The sequence below is a fragment of the Mesoplodon bidens genome (genome assembly GCF_964165515.1).
Source record: "Mesoplodon bidens genome assembly, chromosome: 10".
Taxonomy (NCBI): Eukaryota; Metazoa; Chordata; class Mammalia; order Artiodactyla; family Ziphiidae; genus Mesoplodon; species Mesoplodon bidens.
This window is the reverse complement of record NC_138172.1, coordinates 1258113-1285941: the sequence shown is the minus strand read 5'-3', so window position 1 is coordinate 1285941 and position 27829 is coordinate 1258113. Positions and strand designations below refer to the sequence as shown.

Below are 27829 nucleotides of genomic sequence, written 5' to 3'. Positions count from 1 at the left end.
TTTTCAGTGTTGAATTAAAGTTCATTTCAGGAAACAAATGTTAAGCATGATAGGAATGTTTAATTATATAATGGCAAGTGTAAGTCCTAAAAATCACTGTGCTGAAGGGTGTGGAATCATAACAACTAGCCAGTCTTGGAATCCGTATACTTGAAATAGAAATAAAACCCTCCTCGCTGGATTTTCTGGCATTAATGGCTCAGTTTTATTTCAATAAGAACTTCAGACTTTCTATGCGAGGGTTTGCAGGTTAAAAATGAACGTTTGCTTTTTCGCCTTATTTGTTTTAGATTTTTACAAAGAGAATCCAATTATGGGTAATTAAGAGGTCATTATATTCTGAATTCTCCTACAACACATTATGACTAGCCCAAATCATATTATGTAGGCTTCTTTACACATAAACACATCAATCAGCTTTATAGATGACAGCTGTTACTTCAAACTAAAAAAGGTAAAAGCTTTCTTATAAGGAAATAAATATTTTAAAATTTCTATTCCATTTGTACTGATATACAAGAATCCCTCAAAGGGTACCAGTACCCACAATGCTAGAAGGCCAGGGGCAGCTTCCAGATCGGATCACATGATCTAACACAATGCAGATAGTTCAGACTCATTAGTTCTTGATGTTGCTGGAAAGAAACCAGACGCCGGGGACCCAAGTGTTAGGACTACAGCCTAGGATTTTGTATCTTGAAGGCAGGAACCAAGCTACCCTCGTTGAACTTTTTAGCATAGGGCTAGTTTAATGAAAACATAAGTGGCATTAGTTTCAAAGAGAGGTTAAAAATGAAATACCTAGTACATTATGGACTGGTTTTCTTGATAAACATGTTATAGGTAATACCTTATACACAACTCTATAGTGGACAGTGTTGGCTTTCTCCCCACATCCAGCCTGCCTTTCCTTGGTGCCACTGGGGTGGGACTGACTCCCTTTCTTCTTACCACTGAGGCTGGTTCAGGGGCTGGTGGGAGACCTGAGATTGGCCCGATTGGAGTGAAGCTCAGTCTCTGGTTCACTGGTTGGGGGTGTCCACGTGTTACAAAGATGAGAGGTCTGGATCCGCTGCAGCCGTGTCCCCATAGCCAGCATGAGGACAAAGCCAGTACAGGAAAGAAGGCAGAGATTTCAGAGCAGTGGAGCTTGAAACATGCCTTATATCTGTGTTTTTCAGTTTTGACAGAGAAACCATTCCCCTCATTGTTTAAGCTCGTTTGCGTTGGGAGTGCTGGTCCTGGCACTCAGGAGTCCTCACTAGTGTAAGTGGCATGTGCAGAACTAATGAGACAAGGTTGCTTAAGGTAACTGCAATTATGTATTGTATAAAGTTTTTCACTTTAGGTATATTCTTATATTCTCTATTATTACACTGTCAAGTAAAAGAACTGTAGAAACTTCTAATTATGCTCATTTCTCCTTGATCGAAGGCAAAAATCCCTAAGTCAGCTCTCCTGCGTTTACCTCTTCTCATTAAATGGCTACAACATTTTACAAGCACACGAACTGAGTTTTGAGCCCAGTTCCATCTGACTCCAAGGTCTGCACTCTTAATCACTCCCTCTAGAGCAAGCACCAAACTAGGGCCAGAGAGAAAATATCTCAGGCTTTGTAGGGTTTCTGTCTTAACAATTCAGCTCTGCCGTTGCAATGCAGAAGCAGCCATAGATGATACATAAACAAATGAGCATCACTCTGTGCCAAAAAATTTGTTTTACAGATACTGAAACTTGAATTTCATACATTTTCACGTCTTCTTTTGATTTTAAAAAGCCATTTAAAATGATAAAATTCAGGGCTTCCCTGGTGGCGCAGTGGTTGAGAGTCTGCCTGCCAACGCAGGGGACGCGGGTTCGTGCCCCGGTCCGGGAAGATCCCACATGCCGCGGAGCGGCTGGGCCCGTGAGCCATGGCCGCTGAGCCTGCGCGGCTGGAGCCTGTGCTCCGCAACGGGAGAGGCCACAACAGTGAGAGGCCCGTATACCGCAAAAAAATAAAAATAAAAATAAATAAAATAAAATGATAAAATTCATTCTTAGCTCCTGGGTGATATAAAACAGGCAACGGGGCAACAACTCCTGTGCCACTGTCATAAATAAATCCACTTTCTAGATTATGTCTGGTGCCTAATCTCCAATTCTCTGCTTAACTCCAGATGAAGAGTTTTGAGAAGGGGAACAGTCACATTCCTATTTTAAAAAGATCATCTGGTGTCCCCAAGATTCCCAAAGATAAATCGATTTCTTGAATAAATACTTTACTTGGGTACAGTTTCTCTGCCCCAAACGCTAGCTTCAACAACAAAAAAAATACTTTTAAAAAGGAAATAACTGTTTAAAACATTCAGAAGAAACATTTATGAATTTTTTAGATGGGCACATATATTTAAGTATCCCTTCCTTCTAATTGCCTTTTATAAAACTCTTGAAAGCTACTCTAATTGCTGTGGATTTACAGACCAAATGAATTTACTGGTGTAAATCCTGAGAGATACCTGGTCAGTTAAATTAGCCACCATACTGTAATAAGCATTCTCAGCATTGTTCCTTGTATACGTAAGGTACACAGAAGATGCTGGCATTGCAGATGGGGCTTTTTTTTTTTTTTTTTTGGTGGTACGTGGGCCTCTCACTGTTGTGGCCTCTCCTGTTGCAGAGCACAGGCTCCGGATGCACAGGCTCAGCGGCCATGGCTCACGGGCCCAGCCGGTCCGCGGCATGTGGGATCTTCCCGGACCGGGGCACGAACCTGTGTCCCCTGCATCGGCAGGCGGACTCCCAACCACCGCGCCCCCAGGGAAGCCCTAGCCTCTTTTTGATTCGTTGCTTGGAATTCGTTTTGAGAATTATATGAGAATAGTTGGGAGCATTAAATAAGGCTGTGCATGTACAACATGAAATTTGCTTGGTAAAGCTGAAACTGGATACACGTGTACAAGCATTTTTTGGAGAATAGCCGTGTTTGGGTTCATATACAAACTGCTTGTGGTACGGACACAGCTCACTAATGGCAGAGCTGACAGCAAGTGTTTCTGGTCCTGAGGGCACAGAGGCATCGCCTGCATCAGCCGCATAAAACCGTACCAGTGTTCTCAGTGCTTCAGTGGGAAGCTGTCCTCGGCTCCAGTTTGCAGAGGACTGAACTGTGCATTCATGTGAGTCCGATGAAGCCCACAGTAATGGAGAAAGAGTAGCAAGACGAAATAGACATCGCAAGAGGAAAGCCTAATTACTCTGCAAATCCAAAATGCAGTCTTACCCATGTCCAGTATACGTAGCTCTAAGAAATGGATTCCTATAAATTTTAATGTGGGGCTTCCCTGATGGCACAGTGGTTAAGAGTCCGCCTGCCAACGCAGGGGACACGGGTTCGAGCCCTGGTCCGGGAAGATCCCACATGCCGCGGAGCAACTGAGCCCGTGCGCCACAACGACTGAGGCTGCACTCTAGAGCCCACGAGCCACAACCACTGAGCCCACGTGCCTAGAGCTTGTGCTCCGCAACAAGAGAAGCCACCGCAATGAGAAGCCCGCTCACCACAACTAAGAGTAGCCCCTGCTCCCCACAACTAGAGAAAGCCCAAACACAGCGATGAAGGCCCAACCCAGCCAAGAAATAGCTAAATAAATTTATTTAAGAAATAAAATGAAATTTAACGTGGCATAAAAATGTTAGTTTACTGAAACAACCAATGTTTTGCTTTTACAATGTTTAATTTTATAATCTTTATATTATCTTTAAAGTTGCTACTTTTTCTAAATGATTGATACATGACCATGACTCCATGTTTTGCTGAAGTTAAAACTAGTTTAGGGCCTCCCTGGTGGCGCAGTGGTTGAGAGTCCGCCTGCCGATGCAGGGGATACGGGTTCGTGCCCCGGTCTGGGAGGATCCCATATGCCGCGGAGCGGCTGGGCCCGTGAGCCATGGCCGCTGGGCCTGCGCATCCGGAGCCTGTGCTCCGCAACGGGAGAGGCCACAACAGTGAGAGGCCCGCATACCGCAAAAAGAAAAAAAAAAAAAAAAAAAAAAAAACTAGTTTAAATTCATAGCAGCATTGTTTGAAATAGTAAAAATTTGGAAATAACCTAAATATTAATTAACAGGAGAACAGATAGACTGTAGCATAGTTGCTCAAGAGAATATTGTACAGCAAAAAAAAAAAAAAAAAGAATGAACTAGAGCTACATGTATCGACATGGATGAATTTCACAAACATCAGTGTGTGAAAAAGACTAAAAGAATAGGTGCTGCCCACCGCTGATATCTTCTTTAAAATATGCAAAACAATACTATATATTCTAATAGAGTAAATGTAGGTGATATATTATGACAAAATAAATATAAATGATGAATCTGGTAAAGGGTCTATGGGAGTGTTTTGTCCTACTGTTAGAACTTTCCTGTAAGTTTGAAATTATATCAAAATAAAATGTTAGGGGGGCTTCCCTGGTGGCGCAGTGGTTGAGAGTCCGCCTGCCAATGCAGGAGACACGGGTTCGTGCCCCGGTCCTGGAGGATCCCATGTGCTGCGGAGCGGCTGGGCCCGTGAGCCATGGCCTTTGAGCCTGCGGGTCCGGAGCCTGTGCTCCGCAACAGGAGAGGCCACAACAGTGAGAGGCCTGCGTACCGCAAAAAAAAAAAAAAAAAAAAAGTTAAATTGTATATTCTTTAAGGGTATTTACAACTGTAGTGGAATATAAAGAAATGAAAGGTAATTCTAAACACCAAGTTCGGGACAGTGGTTGCTTTCAGGAGGCGTGGAAGCCAGGGCACGCAGCTGGAGGAGGGTGACAAGGAGTTTCAGTTGCGTAATCAACGTGTGACTTCATCAGCTGCATGGCGGGAACCCGATAACATACTTTATTATTCATTAGGCCTTTTTGCATGTCTTAAATATTGCATAAACTAAGTTTAAAATTAAAAATTGTATTAACATTAGAGTAACTTATAACTTTGAAAACCTAACGTATTGGGTTGGCCAAAAGTTTTGTTTGGCTTTTTCCATAACATCAAAACCCGAACGAACTTTTTGGCCAGCCACATACAGTGTAAACCACATCAGTGCGTGTACATATAGAGAGAGAGACAGACAGACAGGCAGACAGGATACGTAGATACATTGAGAATTTTCTTGTTAACCTGTCAAAGTGTAGGCAGCCCAACTTATGAGTCACTGGAAAACACAAATGCCTACAACCTGCTTCTCCAGTCTTAATGAGAACTGCTCTGAGAGAAAGGCAGAAACAGTTCCTTCCTACTTATGCTTTGGTGGGAACAGAAGTTGCTGGATTCCAGAATTAGCGTGTACATTTTTTTCCCATAGAAATGTTCAGGATGGGAGTAGGTCATAATACGAAGTGTGATAGAGTTGATCAACAGCAAAGCCTTGAATTTTATCGACCAAAAACACTGAAGACCTGAGAAATTACTTGGTTAGGGTCCTACGTTCCAGCCTAAAACCCCCTTCAACAGATTTTGGTTGGCAAGCCAAGGAATGTCAACATGACGTCAGTGATGCCTCAGTTCCAAAGCTTAAAACACAGCCCTTCTGTAAGTTGGTGACTCTCATGTATGAAATCATTACCCCACATTTAAAAAAATGCCTCAAGCCTGTTTGCAGCAGCACTACCCGTCCTCCAGGCATTAGGAGGCCCTTCCTAACCCGGCACCTCCCAGCCCCTCCTGCCCCATCTCCGGACTTTCCCTCCTCATATTTTCCGATCTCGTAGTAGTACTGAACCACTCACTATTCTAATGCTATGTGGCTACACATGTTGTTCCCTGTGTCTGGAATATTCTTCACCTGCTTCCACCTGAAAAAATGTAACTGGCTCTTCAAAATTCAGCCCAGACGTCACTTCCTCAGTGAAGCCTTCTCTGCCTTTCCTTGCTTGTACCTTGAACACGGTGGTTATTACACCGTTGTTAGTGCAATTTATTTACGCATTCGCCCTCCTCGCCTTTCACTGATGTGCGTATTGAGGGTAGGGGGTCAGGTCTTAACCCTTTCTGTACTCTTAGCGTCTGTCTGTGACAGTGCCTGGCATAGAAGAGTTGCTCAAGACGGTTTGTGCAATTAAATGAATGCTTTGCTTAGTCCTAAATTACAGGTTCATAACTTTTTTTTCTTTTAGGTTTTGTACATGTTATTAACCACTGTCTTGAAGATATTTTGATTCTTCAAGCTGCTATCCGTTTGTCCAAGTCAAACAAATCACCCAGAATCATTAACTTGATTTCCTTGCCTACAGCCTGACACATTCTGACACCCACTTCTCCCATCCTCAAAATTAATTCCCCGTCACCACTGCGCTCAGGAATTTGGCCCCCATTCTTAGAGAACTGAAGCCAGAGATAGCAAATTGGCTGCTCAGACTTCTTTTTTTGTAAATTAATTGTCAACATGCAGAGCTGAAACATTCCAGCATCTATTGAAAAAAAAAAATGCAAGATAGGGCAACAGTGGTTTCTTAATTCCCATGGCGACAACCACCAGCAGGACCTGAGAAGCCCCACCTCTCAGATGGCACATCTCCTCCCCATTCCCAGCCCCGCCTCCCCGCCCTAATGGAGACCTGAGAGTCAGTCCTCATTTATATAATTTTTCTCACCCCTGTCGCTTTTGTTCTCCTACAGCATTTACCTTGGTGACCCCTGGCTTTTCCCATTACTCCCCACACCCTAGTTTGCTTCAGCATCACCATCTTGTACAGACCCTGGCTGAAAATGGCTCAGGACACCTGCCCCACCCTGAATGCACTCTGAGTCTCCCCGGAGCTTTGGAAAATACTGGATTTTTTGCAAAGTAACAATCCGCTCCACACACCTGGCTTTTAATGACGGCCAGGATGGAGATAAAGCTAAATAAGGCAAGTTTCCTTTGAAGAGCTGACGTTTTGCATTCTTACCAGAGCCTTTAACATGCATCGAGCTCGTTAGTTACTCTTAAGAATCCCGCGGGGATTGGGGGCTGGGAAACGCAGGGCGATTAGACTCCTCGGTCTACAGTTAAGAGAGCGGATCCAGTCGAGTGCCGGGCACTGTCCTCGGTTCCTGAAGGACCCCGGGACGGGCGGACACAGGCGCCCCCTCCACGGCCGCCAGGGCCAGCGAGGGCGGCCCAGGACCAGGCGGTCAGGGGCGCGGGGCTGCACGCGCGGCGGGGGCGCAGGTGCCGGAGGGGCCTCGGGTGGTCCCCGCAGCCCGGTCACCGTTACTTACGGGGCTACCCCGACGGGAGGCGCGGCCGCACTCGCTCCGCAGGGGCTGCCGCAATGGCGCCGCGACCCGGCCTGGGGCGCCTGACCTGCTGGTGCTGCCCAATATGGGCAGAGCCGGCGAGCGATATAAATAGATAGACGGCGCGGGGAGGGGGCGCGGGCGCCCGCGGGCAGGAGGCGGCCTGGCAGCTCCGCGGGCGGACAGGTGCTCGCCCTCCGCGCCCACCCTCCCGCTCCGGGCTGCAGGGACTACGCGCCGCAGGGCCTGCGTGTGTGTGTACATGTGTACAGGTGTGTGCACACGTGAGTGTACAGTGAGTGTACAGTGCGTGCGCAGGTGCAGGGCATCCGTGCCTGAGGCTTCATGCTCAGCACCCGTGGGCACGGGAGGGCGGGATTCCAGCAGTTGCTACAAACTCATTTTTTGGGTCCTTAGTGACGGTTCTGGCCTGAAGGGCTGGGAGCACTGTGGCCTGTGCCCATCACATGGTGCTCCCCTACAGAGCGTCACACTGCAGCCAGGTGTGCAAACCTGTCACATTTCCCCACACCCCCGAAAGCTCCCAGAGGCCAAGAGCTCTGTCCTGTCCACCTTGGCGGCCCACTCACATGCTGTCTGGGGCCCTCCAGAGAACGGATGGTCAGGGAGCGGTCACTGATTTGGGTGATGGACGGGCAAAGCTGGTAAGTGACAGGAAGGAGGGCCTTACCTGGTGTCCTAGCTCCGCTCTGCCCCTGGAAGCCTCATGACCTCCTGTGATTAGCTCAGATTCTTGGAGGACAGCAGACAAGACCGTACTGCACCTGGCTCACACCCACGTTATTAGGAGGCTGAAATAGGAGAGCCAGTAGGTGTGAAAGTGCTTTGATAACTATCACGTAACCCCAGTCATTTTCTGCTGATGAGGCAGGTATTATTAAATGCAGACTCCTTCTCCGGAGGTCTTGAAAGGGGGCAGAAGCCCACCTCTTACGGATGGTGCTGACTGGGTCCTGTCCTGAGGCAGAGACAGGGGCGTTTCTTTTGGAGGCTCTTCTGCTTTAAGAATCTGTCACAGGGGGACTTCCTTGGTGGCGCAGTGGTTAAGAATCCGCCTGCCAATGCGGGGGACACGGGTTTGAGCCCTGGACCGGGAAGATCCCACATGCCGCAGAGCAACTAAGCCCGTGCGGCACAACTACCGAGCCTGTGCTCTAGAGCCCGCCAGGCACAACTACTGAGCCCACGTGCAGCCATAAATAAATAAATAAATAAATACACGAATAACTAAATAAATAAGAATCTGTCAGAGGGAAGCTGGGGAAGGGAGGTTCTGTCTGTCTACTAGGCCTCACCTGCCCACTCCTGTGATGACAAACCACCCAGAGAGCCCAGCCTTGGGGCACTCAAGGCTGCACACCACTTAATCTAATAGATTTCAGGGTTTTTGAAAGGTCACAAACCCTCTAGGTGCCAAATTTCTCTCCACATCCTGAGATTATTTCGTCTCCCCCAAGCAATGAAATCCTCACATCCTGAGTCTATGAATCGTCAAATCTCGCGGGAGGCAGAGTCCAGGCACACGAACTGTTGTCTGCTGTTGCTTTATTAAGCCGTGGTTAGTATCTCGCGTACCGTGTGGGTCAAGATGTATAGGTTCAGCTGCTCTAACAGAGAATTCCAGGGATAGTTCCCTAACAGGAAGGAAGGGAAGTGTTCCTTCATACGGTGCCTGGTGGAAGGGCTCCAAGGCTCCTCAGGCAGCTCCACAGTCACTGCCCCGGGCGCCTCCCCTCCACCCTTCTTACTCCACGTTCCCTAGAGTACTGCCCTGGTCCACATGCTCCAAGACAGCTCACCGCCACCTCCAGCTGGGAGGAACAGGAGAGGGGGGAAGCCTCCCCCCTTTAAGGACACACCCAGAAGTCACTCTTGAGATACTGTTGTCCGTAACTTAGTTACACAGTCAAACCTCGCCCATGGCGGTGGGACTGGGAATTCTAGTCTCTCCTGGGTGGCCAGTAGCTCCGTTATTTACATGATGATCCAGCCGGCAGTCTTTGCCCTACACATTCTCTGTAGATTCATCAATCCACAGACGTTTATTTCACCTCCCATAAAACCTTGCACCACTGCTTTCTAGCCCTGGTTTCAGGTTTAGTTTTGCATTTGTTGGTGTAATTGTGAGATCAGTGGCCCTTCTCCCCACAAAATGAGGGCAGGGCTGTATCTGTTTCTGCTCACCCTTGTGCCCAGAGCCTGGCACCAAGCTGGTGCTTGGTAAATGGTTGCGGACCCAGTGGATGCGCATAATTAGGGAATTAGCTCCCAAGTCCAGCTCAGATGTCACCTCCTCCGTCTATCTTTCCCAGAACACATCTCCAGCAGAATGACTGACGCCACTGTCTGTGTTCCCAGGGCCCTCCCCCTCTGCTGTTGACAGGTAGCATTGGGCCCATGGCCTGATGACTGTGGTTTTGGGTCTCACATGCTGCTGGGTGGTGGGCACCTCCAGGCAGAGAGTGGCTGCTCTCATCCCTGCATCCCCAGAACTCAACAATGGCTGGCACGTAGGAGAACCTCAACAACTTTGTGTTGACTTCTTTTGTGCTTGAGAACAGTTGGCTTCTATAGGGAGCAGATGTTTCTGCTTTCCCCTTCTCTGCTTTTGCCCACCACTGCTCAGGTAGCTCCTCTCTCGAAGCATTCTTTAATTAAGTCCCCAGGCCTTTCCTTCCACCTGCTGGCGCTCACACCACATTGCACGAGAAAGGCTGGGGTTGCGCAGGGTGCGACTCCCCAGTGACACGGTGTGATCCCAGCTGCTCTCTGAACTCCCAGCCGAACTCCGGATTTTGTCCTTTCCCATTATCGGGGTGTTGCCATTGGAAGAGTAATGCCTCCCTTGCCGTCTGTGCATTTGTGTAGTCATTTAACAGACATGTATTGAGCAACTGTTCTGTGCCAGGCATAAGTAGATGCTAATGAACAGCTGTGAATAAAACGGGCTTGGTCCCTGGAAGAACACACACTCTGGTGAGATGACAGTTAATGTCTCAGCTCTCCCTTCGTCCTCTCTTTCCTTGGATGAGATGGTAGAAGCCATGAGATAGAGGTGGAGCCATGTTGGGGAGAGAGAAGCAAGGGGATCAAAGGCACACCCAGGCTGGGGATGGAGGTGGAGGAAGAGAGGGCGGTGGAGAGGAAAAGAATATCCCGTGGATAAACGCAGCAGGAACGGACAGAGAGCGTGGCTGCAGAGGAGGAAGTGGTAGGAGGAGCGTCAGATTGTGGGAAGAACGAAGAACGAAGACCAGACCCCAGGATCTGGCCAAAACGTCACTGACAACGGTGGCAGAGTGAGAGCTGGGCTGAAGTAGGAACAGGCCGCAGCCCTTCAGGGCTTAACACAGAGAGGCTCAGCCGTCTTCTGCTTCTGCGGGAGCCCTGCAGGTGTTCGCAGCATCCAGGTGGCTGTCCTCCTCTGCTTAGCTGTTAGGACACCTCCCCGGTGGAGGCTCTGCCTAGTCCCCTGGGTGTTTGTTGGTCTCCAGACAGAGGGAAAGAGTGGGGGAACAAGTGCACAGCAGATTTGTGGGGATCAGGCCTGGAAGAGGCCCATCTCAGGCCACTCACTCCCTTTGGAAAGATGGAGGCCACACGGTCCCACCTCACTGCGAGGGAGATTGGGAAATAGAGTCTCGCTGTGTGACCAAGGGGAAGGGAAAAGGATTTGCTAGCCAGACGGCCACGTCCGTCACAGACCAACTGGAAGCAGAGACACTGGGTGCAGACCAGCACTCGTGGAAGCCGGATGCTAGTCTCTCAAGAGTTTCCAGAAGACAGAGTTCTAAAGCCATTAGAGCTGGTTGAGAACCATTTGGAAATGCTGCATTCCATGTCCCTTTGGGGAGAATCAAAATACAGTATTAAAGGCTCTAATGAATCCTGCAGTAAAGAGGCAAGGCATTTCCTAACCATTCTTGACTTTGGGACCTCTGGGTCTGTGATGTGAATATGGGTTCCCATGGGACACACCTGGGAAATGCTGATTGAGCAGAAGGAGGCCTTAGGGTAACCTGAGGATGTGTTAAGATAGAAGCTTTAAGTCTGTATAAAGACAAAAACCAAGACAGCCTTGGAAAGGGGGAGGCTCCAAATGTTAGAGGGGAGAGAAGATGCAGGATCTAGGCTGGAGAAGCAGAAAGGAACAGAAACCAAAGTGGCAACAGAAATGCCAGCTGTCTTTGCTGGGTGCAGAGAAATCGACTCAGTTCCTGGAAGGAAGCGTGAGACCCTCTGGCTGATGGAGGGGCTGAGGGGAAGCGGGGGGTCTGAGAAGACGCCATCTAGAAGGAAGCTGTGGAGAATCCTTAAAGGACTGCATGTCTCCACTTTTCTGAAGAATAACGGGTGGAAATGGGAGGAAATCTCCTAAGTATGTTTTATAAGTTAGCCCACAGTTAGATTTGTAGATGAGTAAGCCCCTGTCTCCCGAACCTCATAAAGATGACTGTAAAAGACGTGATGACGGCTCTCGCCCGCTCGCGGACCCTGTCTCATCTCACCCAGTGACTGCTTCCCAGCAGGTGGTGGTCCTGAGTTCAGGGGGCTATGGTGGGCTTGCAGTTTGCACAGTGCCTTTGCTCGTTTTTCCATTTAATCCTCACACCACCCAGGAGCAGGATGAGTCTCAGGACAGCCAGTGGTGAATGGCAGGGTGGCACAGTGAGCATGTGAGGGACCTGGCTTTGGACCACCCACCATCATTCCATGTCTGTTATACCATCTGTCTCATCATCCACTGAGATAGGGTCTCTACAGGGGTAATCAAGTTAGGATGAGCTCATTAGGGTGGGCCCTAATTCAACGTGACTGGTGTCTTTAGAAAAAGGAGGATTTGGAGACAGTCATGCACACAGGGAGAACACCGTATGACTATGAAGACAGCTGTCTGTGATGGGGAAGAACAAATCTGACTCCATATTGGATGTGTTTCTTTTAACCTTTGTATTCTATGGCTTTTGCTAAAAGTTAATCACTAAAGGGACGTTGCCTGTAGGCTTAAATTCTACATAATGGCCCATCTCCAGGGAACCCTGCCTCTTCCGGGAAGGAAGAAATTAACACTTCCCCTCCGCAGTCTGACCAGAACTAGGACTTTACCCCCTCCCCTTTCAGTATAAAAAAGCAGCCTGAATTCTAACTGAGAGAAGATGGGTCTTTGGGACACTGGTCTACCATCTTCTCGGTCTGCTGGCTTTCTGAATTAAGTCGCTGTTCTTTGCCCCAACAACTTGTCTCTCGCTTTATTGGCCTGTGTGGCGAGCAGGACGAGCTTGGACTGGGTAACGGTCTACCAGCCAATGAGAGAGGCCTGGGGCAGAGCCTTCCCTCACGGCCTCAGAAGGGACCAACCCTGCCGACACCATAATCTTGACTTCCAGCCTCCAGAATTGTGACACAGGAAGTTTCTGTTGTTTAAGCCACCACTCAGTGGAACTTTGTTACAGTGGCCCTAGGAAACTATTACCACTGCCCCCCAGCTTCAGTCAGCTTTCTGGGTGGTGCTGTTCAGGTTGCTATAAAAATGCCAAGTGCTGCGTCATTTTATGCATGAGCATGTCATGCACAGCTTACCCCAAAACTTTGCCAAATCAAGATACACTATGCTGATGACCATTTCTTTAATTTATTTTAGAAAAGAAAATGAGGCTCGTTGGACCTAATTTGCATTTATTTATTTAATGGGGGAAGTTCATGTTGACCACTAGAGAGCCTCACTCTCCTTAATAAGCACTCACAATGCATCCATTTGAAAATACAATAGAATTTTTCCCAGAATCAACTTCAAGTTTACAGTCTATAATGATCATAATCCACTTTTTATCAATTGCAACATTTGTCTATTAGGAGCCTTATCAGATCTGAGTTCCTTTAGTGTGGCTGGGTACTATCCTCCTACTGGCTTTCTATTTTGGGAAGTTTCTCTTTCTCCTTTTATTTTGAAAGAATTTCAAGCATTCAAAATAGTTGCAGGACTATTACAATGAACTCTCGTATACCTTTCACCTAGGTTCACCAATTATTAATGTTTTGTCATATTTACTTTTTCTCTCTCAGGATTTAAATTATATATATAATTGTATTTTTTCTGAATATTTGAGAGCAAATTCCAGATAATGAGACCCTTCACCCCTGAACACTTACTCATGTAATCCTAAGAACGAGGATATTATTTTACACATCCATGGACTGATTATCAAAGTCAGGAAATTTAACATCAGTTACAAAACTATTATCATACCTCCAATCTACATTTGAATTTTGCCCAAGTCCTAATCTTGTTCTTCACACAATCCACTATCCAGGATCACACATTGCATTTTCTTGTGTCTCTTTGGTCTCCTTCAGTCTGGAATATTTCCTAGGTCTCCTTTGCCTTTCATGACCTTGACGTTTTGGAAATGTTCAAGCCAGTTACTTTGTAGAGTCTTTCCATTTGGGTCTGTCTAGTGTTTTCTCTTGCTTAGGCTCAGGTTGATACTTTGCCATACCTAGGTTTAGTTTTAAGACTATTCTCTTTTCTGAGGAAGATTTGAAGAAAGATAGTGGTTGCATACAGTGGTTCTGTATAAAGTGACATTTCTGATTTTCCTCTGCTTCCTTCTCCAGCTCCAGGCCGTGCCTTTCTGTCCCTGGTGTCATGTACACTGCAGCCCACCACATAGAACCCCCTTCAGCAGGGAGACACTTTCCACCTGCTGAGTGTTAGCTGCTGAGCCCCTGTAGCTTGGTCCCCTCCTGGAATTTCTCTGGCTCCAGAGGAGCTGCCTTGCCCAAGCTTTCCTCCCTCCCCGGAGGCAGTGTGCCTCCAGTGACTGGTCTTTGAGGGGGGTACAAAGGCCCTCAATTTGGGAGACTCTGAAGGGCCATCCCAGATCCAGAGCGTCCCGTGGGTCACATGTCTTTCAACAAGAAGTCTCTGGCCTTCGATTTCATGTACATCATTCATTTTGGAAAAGAAGCTATACTGAAAAATACATCCATTTCCAAACATTCAATCAATACGAAAAGTTCAAGGAAGTAAGCAAAACTCACCCAAAGTCCCAATATTTTTCAAGCGTCCTCCCATTGTCTAGGTTCATGTTTGTGAATGCTGGGGGTGTATCTTATACAAATGGGATCATGCGCTACATGCTAGGCTGCAATACCCATCCTCTCTTGCTCCCATGGTACTATCACCTATGCGCGAGACTTCCCAGAATAAAGACGGCGTCTCCCCGCCTTCCCTGCAGCCACGTATGGCATCTGAGAGGAAGAGGTGCGGGCAACTTCTGGGAGCGACCCCCAGGAGGAAGCGACACGCCCTTTCCTTTCCCCTTCCCGCTGGTTGTTCCCGACCTTTCCACTTAGTTCCCCACACGGGCCCTTCTGCCCCACGCCATTGGAGCCAGTAAAAGGAGACCAAGGTCAGCTGAGAAGGAAAAGAAGGCTTTATCCTCTGACCAGATGATCGAGAGGTGGGGGCTCCTGGGCGGGGCCGCTTTACAGGTTCTCAAAGGCATCGGGGGAAGGGGGCGGAGTTCTTGTGGATCTTGTGGATCAGGCACAGCTGAGCTGTTCATCCTAGGCGTCGCGGTGCAGGTGCGGCGCCTCTGCACACGGCCCGCCGCCGTCTTCCCGCGTTGTGGGCGGTGCTTCTGCGCACGGCCCGCCGCCGTCTTCCCGTGTTGTGGGCGGTGCTTCTGCACACGGCCCGCCGCCGGCTTCCCGCGTTGTGGGCGGTGCTTCTGCACACGGCCTGCCGCCGCCGTGCTGAGCTGAGCTCTCGGAGGCGTCTTTGGGGTCTCTGCGCGGCTGTTTCCTGCGAGGAGCTGGGCTCAGGTGTTGGGGTGCGGGGCCTCTGCACGTGGCCTCCTGTGAGCGAGTGAAACTAGACTACGCACAAAGGAAAAAAAAAGGTTAGACTTTATTTCATTACCCAGATTCTATTGTTATTTCCCAGGAGCTGTGATTGGGCTTTGTAACGTGATGCATATTGAAGAGCTTTGAGCAAAAACTGGCAGGCCCTGTCATTCTTCGAGGGGCACATTTGAACCTCCATGAGGACGTCATGGTTTGGTCCGAGCTCGGGGTCTCACCCCCTCCCCAGGAGGTGGCACAGCGGTCTGATGGGGTCTGGGGGCCTGAGACCCGGTGGAGGGCCCGCATGGGAAACGGCTTCCTCTCCTCCTCTTACCTCTAAGCTTCGGAAGTCCTCTCCATTCCCTATTTCAAACATTTTTGTGAATGATTTTATTTCCTTCCCAATATTTTTGGTTTTAATTTTTTAAAAAGAGTTTTGGTTTACTTATAAAAGTTTTTATTCAGTGGCAAAAATTAAGGAAATACAAAACATTATGAAGAAGAAAACAAAATGGCCCATAACCATGGCTTTGATTATATCTTTCCAGGAAGACTTTGTTATATTGCAAATAAATACTATATTTTTCATTGTATGAGATTTGTATTTTAGTTTGGTTTATGGCACCTTTTTATATAGGATTTAAAATTTGTTACAGAATCTTAATCTTTGCTTTTTAAGGCCTCTGGGATTCTCTGAAGACCCCCCTCCCATCACACACCTGAAGGTTATAAAAACTTTCTTCTGTTGTGTTTTCTAGTACTCTGTATAAAAATAAATTTAAAAAATTTAAAGGTTACACTCCATTTACAGTAATTACAAAATACCAAAACACTGACTGTATTCCCCGTGTTGTGCGATACATCCTTATAACCTGTTGTCTCTTTTGTCTTTATTTCTTACATTGAAATTCTAACCCAGCTGGAATCAATTGTGGTGAGAGGAGAGAAGCCATCTTTTTCCTAATTGATGCCGTAGTTTTTCTACCACCGTTTGTTAATAAGTCACCTTTTTCTTATGGACTCGGGAAGCCACCCTAATCACACACGAAACTCCCACCTGTAGTTGGCCCCCTAGTCACTTTCTTCAGTTCAAAGTTCGGCCTGGCTTTTCTTACCGGTTTATTCTTTTTTTTTTTTTTTTTTGCGGTACACGGCCCTCTCACTGCTGTGGCCTCTCCCGTTGCGGAGCACAGGCTATGGACGCGCAGGCCCAGCGGCCATGGCTCACGGGCCCAGCTACTCCGTGGCATGTGGGATCTTCCCGGACCGGGGCACGAACCCGTGTCCCCTGCATCGGCAGGTGGACTCTCAACCACTGCCCCACCAGGGAAGCCCCTTACCTGTTTATTCTTAACTTGTTTTTTCTTTTTTGGAAACATTGGTTATGGAAATTTTTATGTAAGCATAGTAGACTAAATCAAAGTATACCAAAAAGATAACAACCACAGCACCCTTTTGACAAGCCTTGTTCTAGAAAATAATGTCATGCGCCCTTTGAGACAAACACACACCCTGTTTCCTAAAAGGAACCACACTTCTGTTGCTTGGCTTGGTTTGATGCTTTGACAACTTATAGGCAGCTTTTCATGTCAGTAAACACAGATCATAACTTGTGGTGTTTGCATGGTATGGTACAAACTGTACCAGAATTTACTTAACTGTTTTTAATCAATGGTCTTCTCAGTCCTTTCTGACTTTTTTTTTTTTTTTTAGCAATTGTCAATACTGCGATGAAAATCCTTGTACATAAAGCTTATTGAACTTCTAACGATTTTCTTCCTTTGATTCTTAGAAATGGCATTTCTTGGGCGAAAGGTGTGCGTACTTCACATCAGAGGTTTTGCCAGCAGCCTGCACCCACCAAACGTGTAAGTACCTACGTCTTAGCCAGCACTGGCCTTTGCAGTCTTTTTCACCTGTGATATTCTGTTAGGTTGGAAATATTATCCTGTTTTTATTTTCACTGTTTATTGTTAACAGAGTTGAACATCTTTTCATATGGCTATTGTCCGTTTGTATCCCTTTGTAGTTTTCTCCTCCAGCTTCTTTCCCTGTTTGTTTTATTATTGGTTTATTTGAGGTTTGAGATCTAAATGATATTACGTTTTTTTCTTGTAATGCATTACAGATATCCCCTTCCTACTCCTGTTGTGTTTCAACTTTATGGAATTTTTACAAGGGTTTTTTGTTCTTTTCTGGTTTTGCAACATGTTTAGAAATGTTTTTCCAACCCAAGATTATTTAAAAATGCATCAGTTTTTCTTCTAGTGTGTTTATGGCTTTGTCTGTTTGAAAATCTTTAAATGTTAACCCTCTTGGGATTTGTTTCCGTGTAAAGAGTGATGTGGGAATCCAGGTTTATTTTGTTTTTTTCTGAGTGTTGAGCTGGTTGTCCCAATCCAATATTGAACACTCTCTCTGCAGTGTCTGGTTTGAAATTCTAACTTTCTCCTGTACTAAATTTTCTTGCTTCTGTCCGTTTCTACACTCTCTTTTCCTACTGGGTGATCTGTCTATCCTGTCTCAGTAATATTCTACTTTAATTCTTACAGCTTTATAATGTCCTTTAACTTTTTACGGAACCTGGTTCGTTTGCCCGACATGCAGCAAGCCAAATGCTGAGATGCCGAGGTTTGCAGCAGAGAAAGGGTTTATTTGCAAGGCAACCAAGTGAGGAGATAGGAGAACCAGTCTCAAATCCTTCTCCCTGAAGGCGAGGGGTTCAGGGTATTTATGAGTGAAGAGTATAGGGTGGGTGGAGGTGCAGAGGGGCGTGATTAGAGGAAGGAAGAAGGTGAGGTCATCAGTGGTCCACGCATGTGTATTTGAGTAACATGGACCTCTCCATGGGAAGCATGTTCAGAAAATGGCAGCATTAGCATGATCTGAGGGTGGAGTTTTTGGCCCTCTGACGTCAAAAGGTCATCCATCAGGTGCTGGCACAGGCCCAGCTGAATGGTCTGTGGTCTTGACCGGTTTGAACTGGGGAAGACTAGCTTCCTGTTCCTGAAAAACAGTGGAAGCAACTGTTACTATAGTGACCCTGTGTCAGAGGCGTTATCTATGGGGAGTCTTGTGATGCTTTGTCTAAGCTTCCTGAAGTTTGGAGGGTATGCAATTTGCAAGAACAATTAGTGAAGGCAGGTTACAGGATATTGTTTATTAAGCAAGTTACAGTTGAAGGAATCTAGTTGATGACTGCTTGGCTTCAAACTCAGGATAAGTTTTTCTTCTTTTTCAGTATTTCTTGACTACCGTGTTACATGTTTACTTTTCCACTTCAATCTTAGAGTCATTTGTCAACTTTCCAAGAAAAATCACTTTGTAATTTTATTTAGGATTGCTAAAAAACCCCAGTATGCTGGTCTGGGGAAACTAAGCAATTTTACAATGTTGAGGGTTCTGTCCAAGACCCAGGCAGGCCTTTCCATTTGTCAGAGTTACCTGTTGTGTCCACTGATAACGTTACTTTTCTCTCCGTGGAAAATGCCTCTAACTCTCGGCCTCGGTGGCTCTCACTGAGGGAGCAGTACTGCAGGCACAAACCACATGTCATGCACCTTGGAGAAAAGAGATTTTTAAGAGCAGTTTGGTCTGTCACTGATTTTTCCATACATGCAGACTTTTGAACCCAATCCATGTGGGTCCAAGGTCGTGCATGCTATTCCCGTGACCTCTGGAGGACCAAGTGGGCTAGAGACCTTTTTCATTTTTGCTTTTGTATTTGTGTTTGTTTTGAAATAACTCTAATAAAATTTTTTAAATTAATTAATTTATTTTTTGGCTACTTTGGGTCTTCATTGCTCTGTGCATGGGCTTTCTCTAGTTGTGGTGAGTGGGGGCTACTCTTCATTTTGGAGTATGGGCTCTAGGTGTGCAGGCTTCAGTAGTTGAGGCACGTGGGCTCAGTAGTTGTGGCTTGAGGGCTCTAGAGTGTAGGCTCGGTAGTAGTGGTGCACGAGCTTAGTTGCTCCGTGGCATGTGGGATCTTCCTGGCCCAGGGCTCGAACCCATGTCCCCTGCATTGGCAGGCGGATTCTTAACCACTGCACCACCAGGGAAGTCCCAATAACTAAATGAAGCAGAGTACAGTTGAAAAAAATCGGTGACCTATTTGGATATCGTTTAATCGGCCATGTTTATGTAGTTTGGGGGCTGTGTAATTTACCGCGATTGGCTCTTTGGTTTCCCTCTGGTTTTCGGAGAGCTCGCAGCAATTCTGTGACTTCTGAGGACAGGTGTGCTGTTAAATCTTGAGCCTGTGTGAATTTGTTTTGCTCCAAGTTCGTCTGTGTGCAGCCACAGCAACGATCAGGTTGTGAGATGCAGGATGGTGCTTGTTCACAACAGGAATGAAAGGGTGTCTTGTAACCTGTGCTGGTGCCAACGCCCAGGGTTCCCTGAGTGCTTCAAAGCTTTCCTCATTAGTGCAGCTCCAGCCACAAGTCTAGTCCAAGACCCAGTGTCACAGGATGAATAGCGAGGTAACCATGGACTGTTTACAGACCTGTGAGACTTCGTGCAGCTGAAGAAGGGTTTTCACTGCAGTCATTGCGGACCTGTTTAGTGGCTTCCTACCCAGCTACCCCCCCGCCCCCCCCACCTTGATCCTTTTATTTCCTTCAAGTGTGCTGCAGCCATAAAAAGGGTACTAACCACCGGGGCGGTCAATTTAGGGCCAGGAAGGTGGAATTTAAATGTAACTGTGTAACTGACAAAATGATTCATTACTTTGTAGGCTATTGGAAAAGAGCAGAAATTTGCCAACTGTTCTATGGGCTGGTATCAATCATACCAATGCCCTAAGCACAAGAAGTTCTCAGCGTTCCAGGGCCAAGTTGGCTTAGGAAATGCGGTGTACTGGTTCCCCCTCTCAGAGCTTTACAATGTGCATTAGCATATTAAAAGTTCTGAGAAGTAGGCAGTAAAGAATCCAGCTTTAGTTCTGCTGAGTGATTAAGGAAGTGTACTGGTGCAGGGACAGATTTCTTTTAGGCCAAATGGGTTTCTCTTGATACTAACTTCAGAAGCTAGAGGACATTTAGGGGAATTTTACCTTCTCTTTTGTCACAGCGTCCTACCAGCCATCACAACGTGTGTCACTGTTCGAATCCTGGAGCCAGATTTTAAGTGAAATGCAATCAAAATCAAATTCCACCGAAAATATAATTTTGCTTATTTGTTCATAATATCAGTGATGTATTGAAGTGCATTAGATGCGATATGGACCTTTTAACTCACATGACACTTTCAGAAAATGACCTTGCAATGCATTCACTGATTAATTTATTCAAAGAATAGGTCTTAAGGGACTCCTGCGTCTTCAGCACTGTGCCAAGTGGGAAAGAGCTGGGATGTTTTAGAGTCTAGGAGTGGTGAGGACTGAGAGAGCGGGGGGAATAAAGGAAGCCCGGAGCCTTATGGGGCTCTGGCTACTCCAGGGGCAGAACCCTGCCGTCAGCTGGGAGAGGAGAGGCTCCAGCGGGGGTCTGAGAGGGCCGTGGTCCAAGCCAGAATGTAGGTCGCCTTTTCACTGGGGCCCTTGAGAGTTTTGCCAGGGTCACCGACACTCACAGACTACATTCTCAGTGATGACAACACTGCAGTGTAACAAACCACCTCACAACTCAGTTGCTCAGGACGATACTCAGGACCACAGGGCGGCTTGGGCTGGCCTGGCTGGCTCGGCTGGGGGCCCTGCCCTGCTCACAGACCTCTCGGCTTCCTTGGACCAATGGGCTGGCCAGGAATGCTCTCCTCACGGAAACGGAAGAGGCACAGATGGGAGTCCGAGCACGCAGGCACTTTCAAGGCTCTGCTAAAATCTCATTGGCCCAAGCATGTGGAAGGATAGGAAATACCTTGCCGTTGTGGGTGGAAGTTACTTAGAAAAGGGCACGGATGTGTCCTGCTCTAACTGGGGAGCAAGTGAATCCGGAAACCGTGGGTCGGTGGTGCTGGCTCCGCCTCAGGAACGTAAATTCCAGCCCCTGCCCCAGAGACCTCAGTGCTGGCTCCTGGGTGCGAAGTTCTGTCCTAATGCAGTGAGACCTGGGGCCTGGCAGCTGACTTTGAATGAAACACTGCAGTGCAGGGATGGAAGTTTGGCCATCCCCAGCCCGTGTATTGTAGCCACACCCTCCTCCTCCTTAGATTCAGCTGAAAGCACCGCCACAGCCGGCATACACCGTGCCTTTGTGCAGGTTAGAAGAAGGCTCCTCCCCCACCCTACAGCTGCCTTCTTGAATCCCTTTGCAGGGGACCATTGGAGGATGAACTCCAGAGGGAACTTCAGAAAAGGATTGAATGTCGAATACATTTGAGACATTAGGCAAAAATAACAAAGGAACCAGATTAATGGGGTAGGGCATGGGGTAGACTGCAAAACGGCCCTTCTCCGGCACTGACTCTGGCCTTGGCCATGTGACTTGTTTGGTCAGCGGAACAAGAATGATGTAACACAAACAGAGACTTGACGTGCTTGTGTGTTGGGGCTTGCCCTCTCTTGCTGCTGAAAGCCCCTCTCCCTTCATCTGAACAAGGCCAGGCTAGCCTGCTGGATGATTAGGGGCTTCTGGCTGTTGCCTCAGCTGACATCAAGTCAACTAACTGCCAGACCTGCGAATGAGGCCTCTCAGGATCAACCCCATTGCCAGCCTCGTACCACCTGGATGATGTAGCCAAGCTGGCCCCCAGGAGCTGCTCAGCTGTGACGAATAATGAATGTTCATTGTTTTAAACTACCACATTTTGAGGTGATTTGTTAAACAGAGAAAACTGATGTGTAGTATAAATGTCATGCTCTGGCAGTGTATAAATAAGAGAACAAGCTTGTGGATTGCCTTGTCTTTAACGCTGACAAGTTGTGTTGTCCACATTTAAGAATATTTAAGAATGAAAAGATAAACGTTAATAGAAACAGTGTTATTGACTAGTTTGGGTTGTGGAAGATGGGAAGGGGTTAGGGAGGAAGAGACAAAAGCTAATTCTATTGTTCACTTTTCCAGGAACCAGTGGATACTAGCAAAAGAAAGAGGAGATTACAGGTTTTATATAAACATATAAAAGTAACCACTAGAACAGAATGCAAATCTTCCTTAATAGATATAGAACAACAATAAAAAGTAAACAAAATACATCAAATATATTTTAAAATATATACCAAACTTTATTGACTCTTAAGATTGTATTGGTTATAAAATCACCATTATTTTAATCATCACTATATAAGGAAACAGTGTTGCCAATTAAGTCATGACATACCATTAATTTTAAGACATCCCAATTCCAAAGATGTTAACACTCTTAAAAAGTGCTTCAGGAATTGTCATAATGCAGTATCTAAAATCAGAAAACATCATATGAATTATGATAGAACTAAAATCAAACAAGTCATACTAATAAATGTAAATATAATTTTCCCATTAGAAGAAAAAGATTTTCAGATTGAGTCACAAAGCAAAAGAGGAAAGCAAAATAAAAACATGGGCAAAGATACCGCAGCAAAAACCCAAAGTGTGTGTGTAAAGGGGGTCATGTCCCTAATATTAAAGAAGTTAAAATCCAGGCCAAAAAGTACTAAACAAGACAAAAGCACCTTATAATGCTAGTGAGTACACACCACCATGAAAATATAGTGGTGATAAATACCTATGTATCGCATATCATCTTTCATTAGGCATAAATTGAGATACAAGAAGAAATAGACAAAAACATGCTAATAGTAGACTTAGTTTAAGAGAGATAAAGTTGGAAAAAAATTGTTATAACAACTCCATTAAATATTTTTAGCCATTATAAATGAAGATTACATAGTTCTAAAGGAAAAGTGTACAATATATGAGAGAAAACGGACCATATACTTGTGTGATTCTATCTTATAACTTGCAAATTGGTGTTTAGAGGGACATAAAGATCTGAAGAGCCATAGGGAAGTATAATTAGTTAAGTGAAAAGAAGTGTGAATCTGTAGATGCTAGCAAATTGTTTTGATGATTTAAGCGTTTTAAAGAAAATGCTAATTAATTCTTTATCTGTATGTTCATTATAGAGAACAGCTATGGCAGTACTTGCCCATGTGAGGGTCCATGTAGGGACATATAAGCATGAAAGTCATTTATGAATTAATTCATCATATGAGTAACCTCAGAGCATCCGACTTAAAATTTAAAAGGTTAGGTTTGACAATAAGAGTGTATACCAGGATCCTGAGTCGGACATTTGCTGCCTGTTTTCTGTGCTCTAAACATTAGCTTTGACACGGCATAAATATTTCCTACCAACGATTCTTTCATTGCAATCCATAGCACTCAGCTAAAAGAATGTATTCAGTAATTATCTGAAACAAATACATCAAGTTCCCAGAGAATTACAGACTTCTGGGAGTGGGGTGGATAAAATAACGGAATTCTGAGGAATCGTTTGGTTTCAAACAAGGAAACTAAGACAACTCAGGTTATTTCAACGATTTACTTAGGGTCACACAACTAGATAGAAGCAGGGTTGAGATGAGAACAAAGTTACTGGTTTCCAGGAAGAAAAATGTTAAATTTCTTCCACTCCACTACCTGAGTGTTCATTAGCCTCAGAACTAAGCATCCTTTAGGATAAATGTTACATTTCACGTGATATATTTTATATGTGTAAATATATCCATGAAGGGTTGCCAACATATTTACAATTTTCTGAGCCTTTAAGAAGCACTGTATGGAAATCTCACACCTTAGCATTTTATATCTTTAAGTGGGGTGCTTCTTCCACAGCATCACATGAATACAGCAGCAGTCCTGTCCCTTGGTTCTCTCAGCTGCTGGTCGCTTTTTCATGATTGCAGCTGTTTTAGTGACCTTATTTCCTAACTGGGAGTGTGCCCAGTCAGCTGTGGAAAACAAAACCCCAGAAGCATAAAATGTAACAGTTGCATACATTTATTTTAAAATAACAATGCATGCAGGGCTTCTTATGTTAAAAATCTTCTATACACGTGTTTCAAAGCCAGAATTTACCAGATTTCTAAAATAAAGCTGTGTAAACATTGGCAGGCGTGAGTGGACTTGGTAAGCTGATGGTCCCCAAAGCCAGATGTGAAGATAAAATGCTTCTCAGAGACGTGGCAGCGTTTTCCAAGTTAAACAAATTTGCAAAAACGGTAAACACAGTGGCTGAATAAGAACTCAGGTCAACAAAGGGAACCTGGGAAGAATCTTAAGTGTGTTGCTTGAAGGGAAGCCTACTGTGATGAATGCTTAAAGTTTTGGGTTATATACATTTATTCGAAAATATTTGAAAGCACCTATAGTGGGCCTAGTATTGCATATAATGAATTGTTAATGTTAATTGTCTGTTCGTTGCTTTCTTTTTTTTTAAATTATTTATTTTTGGCTGCATTGGGTCTTCGTTGCTGCACGCGGGCTTTTCTCTAGTTGCAGAGAACGGGGGCTACTCTTCGTTGCGGTGCGTGGGCTTCTCATTGTGGTGGCTTGTCTTGTTGAGGAGCACAGGCTCTAGGCGTGTGGGCTTCAGTAGTTGTGGCACGTGGGCTCAGTAGTTGTGGTGCACGGGCTTAGTTGCTCCGCGGCTTGTGGAATCTTCCCAGACCAGAGCTCAAACCCGTGTCCCCTGCATTGGCAGGCGGATTCTTAACCACTGTGCCACCAGGGAAGTCTCTGCTTTCCATTTTATAGATTCTCTGTGATAAACCTTCAATCCCAATCCGCTGCCAGCTACAGCAGGCGCCCAGAATATTCCTGGAAACTTTTTTTTTTTTTTTTTTTTTTTTTGCGGTACGTGGGCCTCTCACTGTTGTGGCCTCTCCCGCTGCGGAGCACAGGCTCCAGAGGCGCAGGCTCAGCGGCCACGGCTCACGGGCCCAGCCGCTCCGCGGCACGTGGGATCCTCCCAGACCGGGGCACGAACCCGCGCTCCCTGCATCGGCAGGCGGACTCCCAACCACTGCGCCACCAGGGAAGCCCCCTGGAAACTTTTTGATGCCTTCCTGGAGCAAGACTTTTTACTTGTGTTTTTAACTTCAGCTGGAGATTGGGAATACATTGTACACACACATACGTACATACATACACACACATACACACACACACACACATTCTCAATCTCAGGCTGAAATATATGTATTTTTTCTGTTTTTTTGTTTGTTTTGTTTGTTTGTTATGAATTGCATAGTTGCTTTGAATTTTGAATTGTCATTGACATTCCTCCATTAGGGCATATTGTCCAGAGGATTTTCTGCCTTGTTAAAATGCAATGCAAGCCAGCAGCTATTCCGGGGTTTCTAATTTCTCATGTTGAATTAGGCCTTCAATAGAATACATTCCTATGTTTAGAAGCCATTGTCCTGTTGTTGTTGTTGTTATATAATCTTTGTATTTTGAGACATTTTGGAGGCTTTTTGTTGAATGTCATCTTCCTCCAAATAATGGCCATGTTGTAATTCCTGTGTCTTAGGAAGGGCTCAGAATGAAAGGAGTAGGGGCATTGGATAGGGTGTCACCCTGAATGGGACTGACTGTAACTGCCTGATGTGAAAGAGGCGGGGGCTGGGACCTGTGCTGAGGGCACCAACTCAGCTGTAGGGTAGGCCCAGAGGGAAGTGGGCGGCAAAGTAGTTTTTAGCCATGATCCTTGAGCCAAGGGAAGCACTCAGGATGACCTCCATGTTTAACCTGGCTTCTTGCTAGGGGGTGATGTGCAAACCACAGTGCAGGAAAATTTAGTCCAGTGAAGAGCATCAGTTTCCTGGGCAGAGGAAACAGCAGAGATTGGAGCTGCTAAGACGGCTGCAATTCGTGTGTTGGTACCAGATGGGAGAGAGCAGCTGAGAAGGAATCCCTTAATGTTGTAGAACGGTGGTCCCCAACACTTTTGGCACCAGGGACCGGTTTTGTGGAAGACAAGTTTTCTGTGGACTGGGGACGGGTGGGGGGACAGTTCGGGTGGTAATGCGAGCAGTGGTGAGCAGCAGATGAAGCTTCGCTCGCTGGCCCGCCACTCACCTCCTGCTGTGCGCTGGCTTCCTAACCAGTCCGAGACCTGGGGGTTGGGGCCCCCTGCTGTGGAAGGTTCCTCTTCAGGTGCTTGGCTAAATCCTCAGCTGAGCAAAATCTAGGTCAAGATGCCATGGGGCTTAGTAGGGAACGGCTCCCAGGGAACAGAGAGTTGAACAGGGATTTCAGAGGTCACTCAGCACTGAAGAAGTCCAGCCAACCAAGCCAGAGACCTTGGTGAACCTCCCTTCTGGGCCTTCAGTTAAAACCCAGAAAGGCCTACTCACATATCCTGAATATGCTCATTACAAGTAGGAGTCATGCCATAGGAATAAGGGCTGTGCCCTGTGACTAAGAGAAAACTGACTGGAAATCGAGCCTCAACAAAATTGAGGTGATCCAGCAATGTCCCTGAACACAACTCAGCACCCTGTAGAGGAAGATGACAAAATCCAGAGTGTCTAGTAGGATTCACAGAATGCCCAGCATTCAGTTTAAAAAAAATCACTTTTATATGTGAAAAAGGATGAAAATGGATTCATAATCAAGAAGGAGAAAAAAAAAGTAGTCAAAAGAAGCAGACCTACTAATAAGCCAAATGTTGGAAGTAGCAGACAAGAACTTTACAATACTGTGATATGTGAAAGAATTTATTGGAAAAAGTTGACAAAATGGATGAACAGATGAAAAGTTTTAGCAGAGAAATGGAAACTCTAAAAAAGAACCAAATTCTAGAACTGAAAAATATCTGAAATGAAGAACTCATTAGAAGTGTTTAACAGCAGACTAGACACAACAGATGAAAGGGTAAGTAAACACAAAAACAGATTATAGAAATTAACCACGTGAAGTACAGAAAGGAAAAAGAATAATAATTTTTAATAAAAGAACAGAGGACTGAAGATCTGTAGGACAATATCAGGTTAATATATGTACATTTGAAGTTCTAGAAGGAGAAAAGAGAAACAGTAGAGCAGAGAAACATATGAAGAAATAATGGCCAAATATTTCCTAAAATTGATGAAGGACATCAGCCCACAGATCCAAAGAGCCCAGTGCACTCTGAGAAAAATCACAAAGACCAAGGCACATCTAAGCACATCATAGCCAAAGTAGTGAAAACCAAAAATGGAGAGAGAAATCTTAAAAGCAGGCATAAAAATTAAGAAATTACATTGAGAAGAACCATAAAAAGACATTAACATAGGGGAACAATAAAAAGAATGATGGCTGACCACCAGAAATAATGGAGGACACATGACAAAGGAATGACTTCTGAAAAGTGTTAAAAAAAAAAAAAAGTGTCAGTGTAGAATTCTAAACCCAGTAAAGTGTCTTTCAAAAATGAATGTGAAATAAAGACATTTCCAAAAAATAAAAGCTAAAATACTTGTTAGAAGGGCCGTACTCTAAGAACTACTAAAGGAAGTTCTTCAGGATGAAGAGAAAAGGTCCCAGTTAGAAGTCCATATATTCAAGAAGGAATGAGGACCACTAGAAATGTAAATGGGTAGGTAAATATAAAAGACCAGTTTAAAAAACACATTTGAAAATTACCGTTTAAAGCAAAATAGTAAGTATGTGGAGGGATATATATCATATGTAGAAGTAAAATATATGATATCAATCTGAGGTAGAGTATGATTAATTAAGGAGGCTTATTATAATCTGAAGAGTTAAAACTCAACTCCAATAGAGGAGCTAAAAAGGAATAG

The 27829-nt window shown here is 45.6% G+C and overlaps 1 protein-coding gene across 1 annotated transcript in view; it reads left to right on the top strand.

The window, feature by feature from the left end:
• Positions 1-27829, top strand: part of MGLL (monoglyceride lipase) — a 254250-nt gene that overhangs the window by 49869 nt on the left and 176552 nt on the right. Inside the window, exon 3 of the mRNA XM_081246908.1 lies at positions 16907-16982. The gene's annotated coding sequence lies outside the window, so the exon portion shown is untranslated. The remainder of the gene's footprint in view (positions 1-16906; positions 16983-27829) is intronic.